General features: G+C 43.2%; 1 long non-coding RNA gene across 1 annotated transcript in view; it reads right to left on the reverse strand.

Annotated features, from left to right (window-relative positions):
- LOC141574273 (uncharacterized) overlaps positions 1-16037 on the reverse strand; it is a 61105-nt gene that overhangs the window by 40511 nt on the left and 4557 nt on the right. Inside the window, exon 3 of the long non-coding RNA XR_012501186.1 lies at positions 13092-13215. This is a non-coding gene — a long non-coding RNA (uncharacterized LOC141574273). The remainder of the gene's footprint in view (positions 1-13091; positions 13216-16037) is intronic.

Consider the following 16037-nt stretch of genomic DNA (forward strand, 5'->3'; position numbering starts at 1 on the left):
GGCTCACCAGCTCTTTACTGTGGAGCCTGAGCCCAGGGGATGGCGGTGAAGTGAGCTCTGTAAGTACCCAATAGCAAACTTGTGATGAATAAAGAGATGTGAGCTTTGATGACAGAGATGATACTACTATTCACTTGTCCTGTAAAGTATGTCTTCACGTTCAGTGATCAATACCTCAGCGTCCTCAGGGATTAAGATTATAGGAAAATTCACAGCGCTGGCCCAGACCTCCTCTTTGAGCTCATGACAATGCACTTAGATATCTCAAAGGCAACTCGAGCTCCACCTGCAAAGAGCTGACTTCACGGTGCTCCTCCAATAGCCGTCCTAACCAGGGCCCCTGGTCGGGGGGCAAGGTCTCCCTTCCTCTCCCAGCTCAGGCCCATCACTCACAGATGTGACTGGACCCCACCTTCAGGGCCCAGATTTCCTCAGTCACCGAGTCCCACCACCCACACCTGACCTACCAGGTACTCACTGGCACTCACTCAGCACTGACTGTGTGCTGGGGACCACGCTGCACACTGTGCACACGTTATCTCACTGGATCGCCACAGCAGTCCTGGGAGGTCGGTACATAACTTCTTCAATTGATTAGATAAATTGTTTACTTCCTTGAGTGCATCATCCAAAGTGACACAGCTACTCAGCCACAAAACTGGGACTGAAAACCACTTGAAAATTCTACACTCCTACACCTGGCAGCCACCCTAATCTGACTCATCACATCACCTCCTGCAGAGCCTTCTAAATGTTTCTAAGCATTCTACAAGACAAAAGTGATCTACGAGAGCACCCCACTCCCCTACTAAAAATCTGTCAATGACTGTCCACTGCCCTTAGGAGAAAGCCCCACCGGGCCTGAGCACAGCCCAATGGCCCGGCATCCGTGTTCCCTGCGCGGCCTCGCCGCCTCACCCACCACACAGATCTACACGTGCCGTGTCCAGGACAGGGATGCTGACTCCGTACAACCCGGGGCTCGTCTCACTCAAACAATGATCACCTTCTTCAGTGTTCACCCTCTTCACTGCTGACGGTCAGAAAAATATTTTCTCAGGATGAATCAATATCTTTTTCCTTACAACTTCCTGTCATTGATAATGAGCTCCATCCAAAATACAGAAGACCTAATTCTCAGTCTCCTTATCTGTAAAGTGAGAATAACAAGGAAATATATGAAGTTTTAAGTGAAATAATATACATGTGAGGCTGAGGGACAATTCCCAACATACAGCAAGCACTCAATATGTGCTTACTTAATATTAATAGGAATATATTGCATTCCAGCAACATTAACTCAATGTTTTATGGCTTTGTCCAACAGACTACAGACAAACATTTGGACGAACACCTTTGAGCAGATCAGCCCAAGCGTGCTGGGAGAGGTAAGCACTGACTCCAGTTACAGCTGCAGCCAACCAGCACTACGGGACTGGGGCAGTTTGCTCAAACTCTTACATGTTGCTTGAGAATTTAGTTGTCATTAATGAATAAAGACAGGTGTTCTTTAGTCAAAATTCCTGAAACATATATCTTCAAAGATTGATGCAAATTTGATTTCAAGTACAACACTCTCACTAGAAATTATTTGAAAATGATAGTCTTAGCTCCTCTGCACATCAAAAGGGCATGATCTTAATGTATCTGACAACACCAAAAGTGTTGTTTAAAGGAATTTAAGATGAAGCCATCCTAAATAAGCTCTCAGTATCATCTTCACAAAGCCCCACCCAAGGGTCTCATTTCTCACTTCCACATAGGTGTTCAGGTAGCTTAACCTGGGTCTTGGTTTCTTATAACACGGGGGTGGGAAGAGTTGTGGATAGATTTATGTAGCAAATATAAACCTAGAGTATTTGCTGTGTAGAAATCCTAGAAATAAACAAATTAATATATAGTCTTACCCTCAAGAAACTCAGCCTTTCCATTTACAACAGCATTAAAAATAAAATCAGAGATACATTTAACAAAAATTTACAAGATTTGTACATTGAATATTTTGATGTATCACCGAAATAATACTTAAAAGATCTACATATATGGAACAAATCCCATGTTCATGGAATGGTAGACAATATTGTTAAAAATGTTAAGACTCCCCAAAGTGAGTTACAAATTCAGTGGAATCCTTATCAATATTCCAGCTGACTTCTTTGCAAAAATTGAAAAAGTGATCCCAAAATTCATATGGAAGTGCAAGGGGCCCAGGTCAGCCAAAACAATCTTGAAAAAGCAGAGCAAATTTGGAGGACTCACTTTAAAGGGTACTAAAAAGCTATAGTACTAAGTCAGAATGGTACTGGCACAAGTTTGGATAAATAAATCTATAAGACATAATAAAAACCCAGGGGGAAAATCTTACATTTACAGTCAGTTTTCCACAAGGGTGTCAACAACACTCCATTGAAAGAATAGTCTATTCAACAAATGGTGCAGGGAGTGCTGAGTATCTGCAGGCAAAAGAATGAATCTGGAATCTGGACCCCCATATTTTAAATAAATAAAAATTAATTCAAAATTGATCACAGACAGAAACGTAATAACTAAACCTATAAACTTTCTAAAAGAAGACACAGTATAAATCTTTATTTTCCTAGGATAGGCTTTGGTTTCCTAGATACAATACGAAGAGCACAAGTGATAGAAGATAAAAGCAGATAAACTGGACTTCATCAAAGTTAAATCCTTTTTGTTACAAATTACATCATCAAGAAAGTGAAATGACAGGGGAAGGGGGTATATCAAGTGACAGAGTGCATGCTTAGCAAGAAAAATAAAATAAATCAATACATCTAATTACCTCCCCTGTAAAGAAATTGTTTTAATGCTTAAAAAAACTAAAGTGAAAGGACAATCTGCAGAATAGGAGAAAAATTTTGCCAAGCATGTATCTAAGAAGAGACTAGTATTCAGGGTATATAAAAAAATGCTTACAACTGAACAATACAAAGAAAATCGACCCAATGTTTAAATTTGCCAAGGATTTAAATAAATACACAAATGGCCGATAAGCACATGAAAAGAAGCTCAGCATCACTAGCCAAATCAAAATCAAAATGAGTTCTCATTTTACACCCACTAGGACGGTTTTAATCAAAACATGGACAATAACAAGTGTCGTTGAGGAGGCAGAGATACCTCATTTGCGGCCAGTGGAAAGGGACAATGGTGCAGCTTCTTTGGAGAAGTCTGGTGTTTCCTCAAAAGGTTAGAGTTATATGGCTCAGCAATTCCACTCCTACATGTAGAGTCATCCCTCAGTATCCTCGGGGGGTTGGTTTCAGGAACCCCCCACCCTGGATACCATAATCAAAGGATGTTTGAGTCCCTTTAAATCAGCCATCTGGATCCATGAAGTGGAAACTACAGATATGGCGGGCCAACTGTACAGCCAACAGAATGAAAACATATTCTCACAAAAACTTGCACATCAATATTCATGGCAGTATCATTCAGAGTAGACAAAGGTTAGAAACAATATCCATCCATCAATGAATGGATAAACAAAATTACCAAGAATAGGCCCACAAACTTTTGGTCATTGAATCTTTGACAAAGGAGGTGAGAACATACAATGGAGTAAAGACAGCCTCTTCAGCAAATGGTGTAGGGATAACTGGACAGCTGCATGTAAATGAATGAAGTTAGACTACTCCCTCACAGCATACACAAAAATAAATTCAAAATGGCTTAAAGACTTAAACATGTAGTCAAGACACTATAAACTTCTTAGAAGAAAACATAGGCAAAATATCTGACATACATCTCAGCAATGTTCTCCTAGAGCAGTCTACTCAAGCAATAGAAATACAAGCAAAAATATACAAGTGGGATGTAATTAAACTTACAAGGTTTTGCACAGCAAAGGAAACAGTAAGCAAAACTAAAAGACAACCTATGGAATAGGAGAAAATAGTTGCAATAAATGAGACTGACAAGGGCTTAATTCCCAGAATATATAACACCTTTTACACTTGATAAGAAAGAAAAACAAACAATTCAATTCAAAAATGGGCAGAAGGCCTAAAGAAGCTTTTCTCCAATGAAGACATACAAATGGCCAATAGGCACATGAAAAAATGCTCAATATCATTATCAGAGAAATGCAAATCAAAACTGCAATCAAATATCACATCTCACCAGTCAGAATAGCCATCATTCAGAAGTTCACAAACAATAAATGCTGGAGAGGCTGTGGAGAATAGGGAACCCTCCTACACTGTGGTTGCAGTTTGGTGGAGCCATTGTGGAAAACAGTACAGAGGTTCCTCAAAAGACAAAACATTGACCTCCCATATGACCCAGCAATCCCACTCCTGGGCATATATCCAGAAGGAACCGTAATTCAAAAAGATACATACACCCCAATATTCAGAGCAGCACTATTTACAATAGCAAGCCATGGAAACAACCTAAATGTCCACTGACAGATGACTGGATAAAGAGGTTGTAGTATATTTGTACAATAGACTACTATTCAGCCATAAAAAAATAATAAAGTAATGCCATTTGTAGAAACATGAATGGACGTGGAGAATGTCATTCTAAGTGAAGTAAGCCAGAAAGAGAAAGAAAAATACCATATGAGATCGCTCACATGTTTAATCTAAAAAAACAAACAAAAAGATAAACTTATCTACAGAACAGAAACTGACACACAGACATAGAAACCAAACTATGGTTACCAGAGGGGAGAGGGTGTGGGAAGAAATAAATTGGGAGTTCAAGATTTGCAGATACTGAGTATGTATAGAGTAAACAGCAAGTTTATACTGTATAGCACAGGAGAATATATTTAATAACTTATAGTAACTTATGTTGAAAAAGAATATGAAAATGAATACATGTATGTTCCTATATAAATGAAGTGTTGTGCTGTACACAAGAAACTGATGCAAAATTATAAACTAACGCAACATTATAAACTGACTAGAATTCAATGAAAATATTTTTAAATAGAGAAAAAACGAAAAAAAAAAGAAAAAGGATATTATAAAACCAAAAGAATAAAGTACTGACTGAGGCTACAACATGGATGAACCTTGAAAGTTTATACTAAAATAAGCCAGACACAAAAGGGCAAACAGTGCCCTTTTAGGTGAACTGTATCTAAGCCTTTATTGTACTATTCCAGTAAATTTTCTGGAAATTTGAACTCTCAAAATCAAAATAAAATGTATTATTCATTAAAAACCTAAAATGATTCCTCACAGGAGGGCTTTAATTATTAAATGCAGAAATGCATGTAAAGCTCCTGGAACAACACTTTGCACGTCCACACACAGTCACTGCTGTCACTGCCACTCAGAGGGTGGTGCCAGCGCTGATGAGGGCTGCCTCCAGTTGCTCCCCTGCAGACAGGAGTGAGGGCCTGGGCTCTGACAGGAAGGGTGACCGGGAACATGGGTTAGACAGAGCCACGCCCCAGACTTTGTATTACCCAACTTTCTTATACAAACTGCTCCATGTAACATAAACACGCTACAGGGATGTATCTTATGACACAGGGAATATAGCCAATGTTTTACAATAACTATAAATGGAGCATAACAATAAAAATTGTGCAACTATTGTACACCTGAAACTTATATCATATTGTAAATCAGCTATACTTTTATAAAATGTTAAAAAATAATTTTAAAATGTTATCACTTCAGTATTCAATTCGGTTTTTAAGTAACTAATAAACAGCTTAGAATGTATAAAATATTTAAGTGTGATAAGTTTGTTTACATATTTATTTACTTTCAGCCTCCTGCTAAAAGAGAAATTAAACAATTTTTAACACAGCTTAACAACCATAATAACAAAAAGACAAAAGTTAGAGTGAAAAGAAAATGGAGATTCAATACTTAAATGAAACCAGGGGGAAGTAAACTCATAAAAACGAATGCCATGAAGTCAGGGTAAGTGTTAAAGGCCGACTAGAAATTCAGCCGTAAGATTCTTGGCAGCTAAAGCAAAAAGTAAAAGATGATGGGGCGGGTGGTAGAGCTCAGTGGTAGAGCGTGTTCTTAGCGTGCACGGGGTCCCGTGTTAAACAGCCAGGGCCTCCTCTAACAGATAAATACACCTAATTACCTACCCCCCCAAAAGAGCCCCAATGAAAAGAAAAAGAGAAATTTCTTTCCTAAGAAAACCTGATGTTAAATTTAGATTAAATACTTGAAAAAATAAAGAAAGAAAAATAGAAAAAGATGAGTGACACAAGCGATAATGCCCGTGAGATAAATCTGCGGTGGCTGCTGGCACGTCCCCATGTACCACGTGGGAAAATCTGAAACATCCTTCTCACAACTCAGAGTCATCCTCAGCCCACCCCACCCCTCTCCCTGTTAAATGCAGGAGCACAGGCAGGGCCCGGCCTTTGCTCTCTCTGTGTCAACACAGTGAGACAGGATGGAAGGGTCCAGAGCACAGCCATTCAATGAAGGCCACAGCAATTAACATCAAAATGGTGAAGGATTCATCCCCCAGTAGGCCTTGAGGCTCAGGATGAAGAGATTTTACTTCTAGCAGATCTTGAGCTTCATTATACACCCTTTGTAATAGTAACATGGTGAATAACACGCCCCAAGGCACCATGGCCATCCCAAGGCTAGCCACAAAAGGTCAAACGGTGGGAAATGGCCAACTCCCTGGGAATCCCAGCCCCTTGCCCTTAGGCTGCTCCTTCTAATTATTAGCATATAAAACAACCAAGCCCATGAAAACCAGCAACACAGCGCCACCTCGCGGTCATCACTCTCTCTCCCTCTCCGGAGAAGGCCCACACTTTGTCTGTGGAGTGTGTACCTACTTTTAATCTGAGCACACAACCCCCACACCTCGTGGCATTTCTCCTGCCTTTCAATGTGTCTCTGTGAATAAATCTATCTTTACTCAACAGTGGCTTGCTCTTGAAACCTTTCCTGCATGAAGCCAAGGACCCACGTCTGGTGGGGCACATTCCAGGGGCTCAACCAAAGCCTGGGACACAGCCCTTCCCATGCCCCACTTATGTTTTCTTGTATCAACAGGACTGGGATGTGAAGGGAGTTCTGAGGCCCCAGCTAAGGGACAGAAGTAGCCCCCAGGACCAAAATGGCGGGCAGCCCCTCCCCCAGCAGGGGCCCTGAGGTCAGCCCGGTTCTCTGTGGTTCTCTGTTGTGCTGACTCCCCAGCCAGAGAGCGTTCTCCTAGGCCTGTCCCCACAAAACCCTTCTCTCCAAAATGCAAGCACATCATTTCACAGTCCTCTTATTCAACCAGGAAATTTTCAGCCCACTTTTTCCTTCCCTAGTAAAGAATCTATCTGTCCTCCCTCCCATCCCACCACTTCTTTCTTTGTGAGAACTCTGTACTCCCCATACACCATCCTGAACGCAGGTGCCTTGCTGGCTGGGACCGAGATGTTTCAGTCTCACACAGCCTGCATCCTTTCACTTTCCCCTTTCTACCTTAAAAAGCCTTTCCTGAGTCTCCCACCCCTCTGATTCTGAACTTCACAAAGTGCTGAGGTTGCATGAAGTCACTGTGTGAAAACCTCCCAGGTTTTGACTAGGTTTCCTTCACAAGATCTTCATTTAGGAGCTTCATCAAGAAGTTTAAAGAGTCTTTTCTTACATCGGAGTGGAGGAGCCTGCATAAAATTTAAATGGCCTTGAAGAGAGAGTTAACCAGGGACAGAGAGGTCATAGGTCTTAGTCAACAGTGTCACGAGGCAAAATGTTCTTCGAAGGCTCAGCATGGCTTCTGAACACGGAGTCGGGAGGGAGGAGGTGCCAGGCTGTGAGTGGGATGAGTGACACTGGGTACGCTACCACAGCTGGGGAAGTATTGGATTTTGTTCTAGTTTTCCAAAGAATTTCTTACCACCTTTTCTCTTATTGTTACATACCATTTCCTACGGATTAAGAAAATCAATGTCAGTCATTTGGGCCACTTGGTAGAAGCTACACGATGCCATTCACAGGGCTGGGATGTAACAGCCACACCAGTCTAGGTTGAAAGACCAGTGGGGGTATTTCCAAGGTAATCACGGGCATGCAGCAAACTCCCCAGCTTCAATGACCTCATCTCAAAGGTGGGGCCAATAAAACTACCAAGCAAAGTGCGTGATGATTATGGCCGACATCTGTTTACTAGGTAAGTGCCCGTGACAGCTGACACTGGATTAGGAATGAATATGATCAACGAGGCACAGTCAGCCTGGTTACATGCACCCTGCCTTCATGCCTTGCTGCAGGAGCGGAGTTTGTTTAGCTGAAATGAACGCCCCCAGAGCAGCCCCGAAGGGAAAGCTCCCAGCTCTGCACGGCGAGGCGTGTTCCTTTCCTTCTCTGAGCTGATAACAGTTTACAGTCGTCTGTTTTTACATTTATCCCTTTAGTACCTGCCTCCCCTCCGGAGTTTTTGCTTAAGCAGAACAGGTCCAGGTTTGTGTTGCTGCCTGCCGGATATTCTGGGCTGGGAGACAGGCGACTCCACGTCTGGCTCTGGTGCTGAACGGAGAGGGCAGAAAGCCCAGGGGCCCATGCTGAACAGAGGCCCCTGCACCCAAAATTATGGTCTGACTTTGGGCAAATTACACCGTCTTCTTTACCCTAAGATTCCTCATCTGTTCATGAAAATAACTGCCCATGGCACGTAGAGTTTCAAGGATTAAAGGAAATCACCAAATTCACAACCTATTCAAGGGGCTACCAGTACGTCCTCAACAGGCACATGCTACCTTTACGGCTGTAACACACGCTAAGCGGGGCGGAAGGACAAAGTGAACACTGCTAATTGCCTGTTAAGTGTTTCATGTGTGTTATAATACTGTTTAAACTTACAACAAACCCAGGAAGAAACGAATATTATAATGCATATTTCACAGATTCACCAACAGTTTAATGGAGGTTACACTCTAGTCCAAGGTCCTTTGGTGAGGAAATGGCGATTTAAACCTGAATCTGAGCCCAGGCCTGGGCTACACCTCTCTCCAATCCACCTCACCACTTGCCTATGAAATCCACCTGTCCAATACACGTTTGCACAGGTCAGCTCTTAAATGCAAAGTGTGCCACCGTTTGTCAATGTTTGTTAATTACCATAAAGTGCTCTCAGAAACCGCTACAGAAAAGACAGGTTGACCCACATCCCTGCCAACAAAGAAGAGATATTCTGCCTTGCGTTCTCCTGTAATGTGCAGAAACCTTTCCCTACACCACCAAATTCAAATGTATGCTTCCTCCATGTTTATGTTTGCACACGGCTTATTAAAGTAGAAAGTACCTGCAGTAATTCCATCTCGTTTTCTTTGCAAGTTTCCAGATTATCCACAATCAGTCTGTGAATGAAAATACTACAATGTGAATTAAAATACTACAACCATGTCAGTAAACAAAGAATGCTGAAACCAAGTCATCAAGGCTGCCGCCACCCCCCAGTGCGGACAGACCTGAAGCCCAGCCTCTACAGCCACTCAGAATGCTGCCCTCTGAAAAGACTGAGAAAAAGAAGACAGGATAATTGCCCTAGATAGCTAGGTGCTTGTCTAAAGAATGAATCCAGTGAGGTCAAATGATACATACAAAGGCACTAAATTCTTTAACTTGAGATGCCTGGATTTCTTTAGATAACAAGCAATCTTTTATTATTCCAACTCCCTGGTCTTTGTTGTAAAGCTCCTATATAATCCTAGATCCTCCCCTACTTCTTGGGAGCAGTCCCTCAGACAGATTTGAAGGCTGTCATCCCGCCTCGAGTCCTCCCGCCTAATAAAGTGTAACTCTAAACTTTCAGGCTACACATTTCTTTCAGTCGACAAGTCCCAGAATAGACACAACTCATCAATTCTGTAATGGAACACACTGGATCAGGAACCAAAAGCGTGTTCTAGTCCAGAAAAACTACGGGTCCCTCTTTCTTTCTGTCATTATACAATCCCACCAGAACTCATTAATTTGCTGTCTGCTCATCTGGCAACCAAACTCAGAGAAGAGTCAACTCAGCAGAGTGCTCTACTCGGGAGAACACCCCGCAGCAGCACTGCAGTCTACCTGCCCTCCCGCACGCTCTGCCGACCCCTAGTGCCCTCCGTGGAGACCAGGCCAACAGAGGTGTTCCCAACAGCTGCAAAGTCCCACAGATTAAATAAAAGCATTATATTTTCTACGATATGTTATGTATATTACCATCTCTGAAAACAGCTTTGCCAGAAGCCCAAATTTTCCACATTAATCTGCATAGGCAATTCTGGCCCCAAAGGGAAAACAAGTCTTATGACGATGCTAAGGCCTCCAAAGTCCTCTCCAGGACCATCAACCAAACTGCCTGCAGGCCTGCAGCTGCAGGCCGCTACCTGTCTGTTTTTAAAGCAACCCCTTCCTGCCCTCGGGCGCTAAAAAGTCACTCTATGCCCTCCCATCTCAGGGTAAGAGCAGCCACTGCAGAAGCTTGCAGGGCAGCACTGACAGGACTGGACACAGAGGATCAGAGCTAAACTAAGCCTTCTGATGACACGAGCTTGTCACTGTGTCATTTTACAGATGAAGGTATATATAGAGAGTTGGGGTGATCTTGCTCAAAGTCACACAGCTAATAAGTGGCAAAGTCTATAACTCAGCTCCACCCTCTGGCATGACGCTCCAGCTGGGACACCCACAGGGTTCTCTCGTGCCTGCCTGACCAGTCCTTTACTGTCACTCATAACCCACCACAGTGTCTGACCCTAGCCTGACTTTTCAGCCTCTTCTCCCTCTAGTTTCTCAGGAACAAGGCTGCTCGGGCCACTGTGTGACTTCCGGCTCCCCAAACCCTCAGTGCTCAGGGTGGTCTTGCCTGTGCAACCAGCACCCTGCTCAGAGGCTCTTCCTCCCCTAGGAGGATGTTTCCACTCTCCGCAGGGACACCCCCTCAGGGAAGCGCTCTTCTCCCCCTCAGCACGGCAGGTGTCCCAGGCCACATCCCGAGCTGCCCCATTAGGACTGCCTGTGCCCAGGTCTGCTAGTCAGACCAGCAGCCTCAGAGCCAGGGATTATGCCCGGGTCTCCCTGCAAACCTACTGCCCGCCTCACAGCCCCCAGCCAGTAGGTCACCTGGAAGTCACAGCAAGTGCCCCACCCAATCCCGAAATCTCTTCATTTGCCAGCACCGCTGATGACTGGTCTCCAAAGTTTGGTCAGTTTCACACAAAACAGCAGCTTCCACTGAAGCTGAGGGTTTTCACTTCTGCTCCCCATCCTTAATGGAAACGTCAAGGGAAACCAAAAGACCTTTTCTCAACCCTTTTCTGATGACACATTCCCACCCACAATACTCACATGCTCAAGAGCTTTGGGTCCACGTGATTTTGTTTCCCTTATGCTAAGTGGCTCAAAACACTGCAGGATTCTTTCTCTTTTGAGAGTATTTGTTTGTACTGAGTTTATTGACTTTAATCCCTTTTTGTCTCTCTCTTAAGTGTCCCTAGCAGTTGCCACTTTTTACTCCCTTCAGCAGCCTCCCTCCCATCATCTAGTCTAGGAAATCATCTGTGATGAGGGGCCAGGGGGCAGTCACAGAAGATGGAACAAATGTACAGAGAGGCTACATAATTTGCCCGAGAAGATCAGCTTCAAGCCCCAAAACTGTGTGTCACGTCCCTCTGTTTAACACTTATGCTAAACTAGTTAACTTTTTATAGATTATGGTTATAAACAGATGAGGTATCAAAATACATAGAAGGACACACATCAACTCTAAGATGTTTATTAACTCCACTATTTTGTTTCTATTTATTTTATTTCTATTAAAAAATATTAGGAAACTCTGCAGTCAATATAACAAAATGTTAATGGGTGTTAAATCCAGAATATAGAGGCGTAAGTGTATCATTACTGATAAGTATTTGTATGCTCACAAGACAAAATGACTTGAACGTCTCTCTCCCCTCCCCCTACTCGCTACTGGCTCTCACCTGAGCTCCCAGACCACACATTTAACAGCCTTTCACTTTATCCACAGCTGAACTCATCAGGGTTCCCCCAAAGCTCCCTCTGCAGCTTTCCCTCCTCAGAGCACAGCAGGACCATCATTTACCTCATTAATCCACCCAGAAACCTGGGCCTTACTCCATCCTACCTTCACAGACATCATTCATCCTTTCATTTTTACCATCTAAACATGCCTAAAATCTGTTCGTTTTTTCCCGGTGACTGTCCCACTGACTGTCCCACCGCTCAGGTAGAAGCCACCAACACTGCCCACCTGGACTCACGAGTCTCCCAAGTGGCCTTCCAGCTGCTCTCCCCTACTTGAGACAAATTGGATTTTGTCACTCCCGTTCTTTTATGACTCTTTTCAAACCTAGTGTTCTTAGAAGAAACTCCAAGTTCTTCACATGGTGAAGGTGTTTGCCATGAAACTGTCAGCTCAGGGAGGGCAGGACCCCCCTCCTCCTTGGCCCTCCTCTTTCCCTAAGCCCCGCCCTCTCCCTCGGCCCCGCCCTCTGGCACAGCGCTGGCTCAGGAGGACCTGCTGAGCTACACCAGCCTGTATTCTAACCCTGGTGTTCAATTCTTAGCAAATTGCTTCACTTATCCATACAAATCCAAGGTAGATTAGAAAGATTTTAGATGTTGAGCTAGACTATTGATTTGGGGATTTTGCACTAGCAACCTGCAATTACATGTTCTAATGATTCTGTCTTCTTAAAACCACACCCAGATTTAAGGAGTTATTTGTGGAATGTCTTCGGAGTAAAAGGGACTCTACTTTTACAGACTTTATGTTGTATAACATGAACAACCCGGACAGGGTCACAAATGGAACTGCCTCACAAGTGACAGAAGACAGGTGAGAGGCACAAAGCAACAGGTCGCAAAGACGGTAAGAGCAAATTTGTTTTGCCAACCCCCGCAAAAATGCCTGAAAGAACCAAAAATTCTGAATTTTGAAAGTAAAAGATTATCATATAGTGAAATAAAATAAATAATCCTCTTCATCAGGGTTTCAAGATCTGACTCCAGATTTTTTAGCAGGCCATACTGAATCCTAGCACAGAAAAATCAGATGGACTAGTGGTGAGTAAGTTCCAGGAAAACTGCAGTAATTCCTCCACTTGTGTAAGGACATACACTCACCTGCCGAAGGTGAATGTAGACTGCATTCTGGAGAAATTCGGAAGCTTCCAGGCTCCGCTTCTGGATGCCGAGGACACGGACAGCTTGGAAACATGCTTCTAACTCAGTCACCGGAATTCTTACACTGCAGGGGGAAAAGGAGGCCCTCAGTCGATAGCAGAGATGTTCCTGTCGTGTATCACAGGCCGTGCCTCAGGGACTCAGTGCCCTGCAGCAGCCCGGCCCCAGGCGAGGACCCGAAGCGTGGCCCACCGAAGCAGGAGGTGAACTGTGCTTGAGAAAGCCCATCCCCGATGGGGGCAAGAGTGGCTGGTGGGGTTGAGTGAACATATAAATGCCCACAGAAATATGCCTACATTCATTCAAGTGATACAAGCAACAGTAGCAGGCTATTTAACAAAATTTCAAATTTCAGTGTAAATTTTGCCATTCCTTTTCGCTTGTCCCCTGCACTCTGAAACAGGCTTAGGCTCTCTCACACCTGCAGCTCTGAAGCAATAGTTGTGAAGTCATTTTACTTTGCTGCAAGTGTCCTCGGTCCCCTTGTAACTGTGTCTGTCCTCTCTTAACACAGTTGGATATCTTCCTGGATCTCTACCTGAGTTCCTTTCTCCTCCTCCTCAGATCCTGAGATAAAGGACAAGTGAAGGCACATGACCAGAAAAGGCACTGTGAACTTGACTGAAATCCACAGGGACCCCCTAGGTGAGTGCTGCCCACCCCTTACATTCGATTTTCAAGGTTCTGCACAGGGTGACATCCAGCCCAGAGAGGTGTCCCAGGCCCATTGGAAGCTACGTGGCTTGGGCACGGGGACAGGTGCAGGAGCTGGTTCCGGGGTCAGGCCCCTCCCCACCTCTGCTATCCTCTCTCCCGAGGCCCCGCTGCCAAGCACTCAGGCTCCGTGATTTTATGTCCTTCTCTTCTACTCTACTCCAAACCCTTTTTCCTTTTCCTTTTTTCCCTAATTATCCCCAGCTGGAGTGATTTTTCAATCGCAGTATCTGAAAAAATTTCCTGCAGCCGAAAATGTGGTCTCAAGAAGTCAAAGCACATATGCTACTTCCTGAAGAGTGCCGCTGGCTAGGGGGACCCTCACCAACACTCACGTGGCATCAGACATGTTTCAGGGTCGGCCACCCCCAACAAGAGTGTGCTGTGACCCCTATGCCCGCACAGCATCTCTGCTCACAAAAATATAGTTGGCCCACTTATCGGTTATTAAGAAGCAAAAATACAAAATTGCTCATGTTTCTTACTAAAATTATCTATGAAGCAGAAAAGGGAATTGTAATAGAAAAGAACAATTTTGACCCCATGTTAGGTCTGTTCCTTTGGCTTTAACCCTCTGCCCTGTTTTCTAGGCTCAGACTTCCTAGCTCTGCACCATTTGTAAAAGAAAGTTGCCTTTAGACTGAAATATCCAGGACAGCCTATTCTCCTGGCCGTGATCTTGAAGGATGCTAATTCATCTGCACTTATGTAGAGATGGCAAGTTGCAAAATAGAGAATAACCTTTGTTTTTTTTTTTTTTTTGGAGTTTTCACAGGGGCAACATGATTTGATCCGCATGGACAGCTGCAAGAACAGCGGATTCAAAGGACAAGCAATTCATACAGCAAGAAGTTTCCAACAACCAATCAAAACCCCACCCCTTTTTAGTATAAAAGAAGACTCAATTCTGACTTGTGGAAGATGATTCTCCAGGACATCAGTCTGCCATCTTCTGGATCTGCCAGCTTTGCAAATAAAGTCACTATTCCTTGCTCCAACACCTCATCTCCCGGTTTATTGGCCTGTCATTTGGTGAGCAGAATGAGTTTGGACTCGGTAACAAAATGACTGCATTGGAGGTAGTATGTCTCCAATGTTTCCTCGTTTCCAATATGTAACATGCACATTACTTAAGATCTAGTGCAAATAATTCATCAAAGACAACCACAAAAAGAAACTATACTCACCCAGCTATCAACACTGAACACAAAACCTGTCAATTTTATATGCTGTTTAAGAACACAACCGAAAAACCTAACATAGGGAGTTGATTCCACGGAAATAAAATTATTTCTACTCCTTCAAAACTTTTTCTTTTCTTTTCTATTTTATTTTGTTTTGCTTATTGAAAAGAAAATAAAAGTCAGATAATTTTATTTCACGTATTTTTGTTATAGCTACATACTTTAAATACTACAGAGACTTAAATTGCAATAAAAAATTGTTCATATATTAGTATAAAGATATATACACAATCAATGGGGATTAGGAATGGAGTGGACATTTAATAAAAATCCACTGCAATCCAGTCTTTTACAAGCATATCCTGGAATATAAGCTCTATTATCCAGGGGTCCTCACCCACATTCTCACTGCTGAGTCCCTTAGTAATCAACTAATAAGGCACCAGCATAGAACCATGTGATCTGTATTTTAGGAATAAATGAAGGAATTGATTCATTCAATTCTAAAACAAAAACCCTAAAATAAATACTGAACTTATTTACAGATAAAGAAAACTGGTCCCTCAAAAAGTAAAGTTACTTCCTCAAGGTCACAAAGCTAATAAATGGTAAAGGCAAGATTTGAACTAATCTGCCTGATTCTAAAAACTAAGGTGGAAATCCCATTAGACTGGGGAGGGTCCAGCTGCGCAGCCTATCACCCTATATTTGTTCAGATCTAGCCTTAGACAGCCTGAGACAGCACTCCATTCCTATGGAACTCGAGGGCAAACGATAACATTAAAGATTTTATATCCAGCAATTTCTTAGGTCTCATGTATATAAAGTGTCAGCAGGTCAGCAGAAAATCTCTGGGAACCATTAGTGGGTCCAGACCTTTTTGCTGATTAGAAACTCAATCTATCAGGACATAGTGACCTTCCCATGAGAGGCCACATGGACATAAACTAAAGGCAGTTGAACAATGAAAACTAGCAAGACCCTGGAA

This window comes from Camelus bactrianus, chromosome 20, assembly GCF_048773025.1.
Source record: "Camelus bactrianus isolate YW-2024 breed Bactrian camel chromosome 20, ASM4877302v1, whole genome shotgun sequence".
NCBI lineage: Eukaryota > Metazoa > Chordata > Mammalia > Artiodactyla > Camelidae > Camelus > Camelus bactrianus.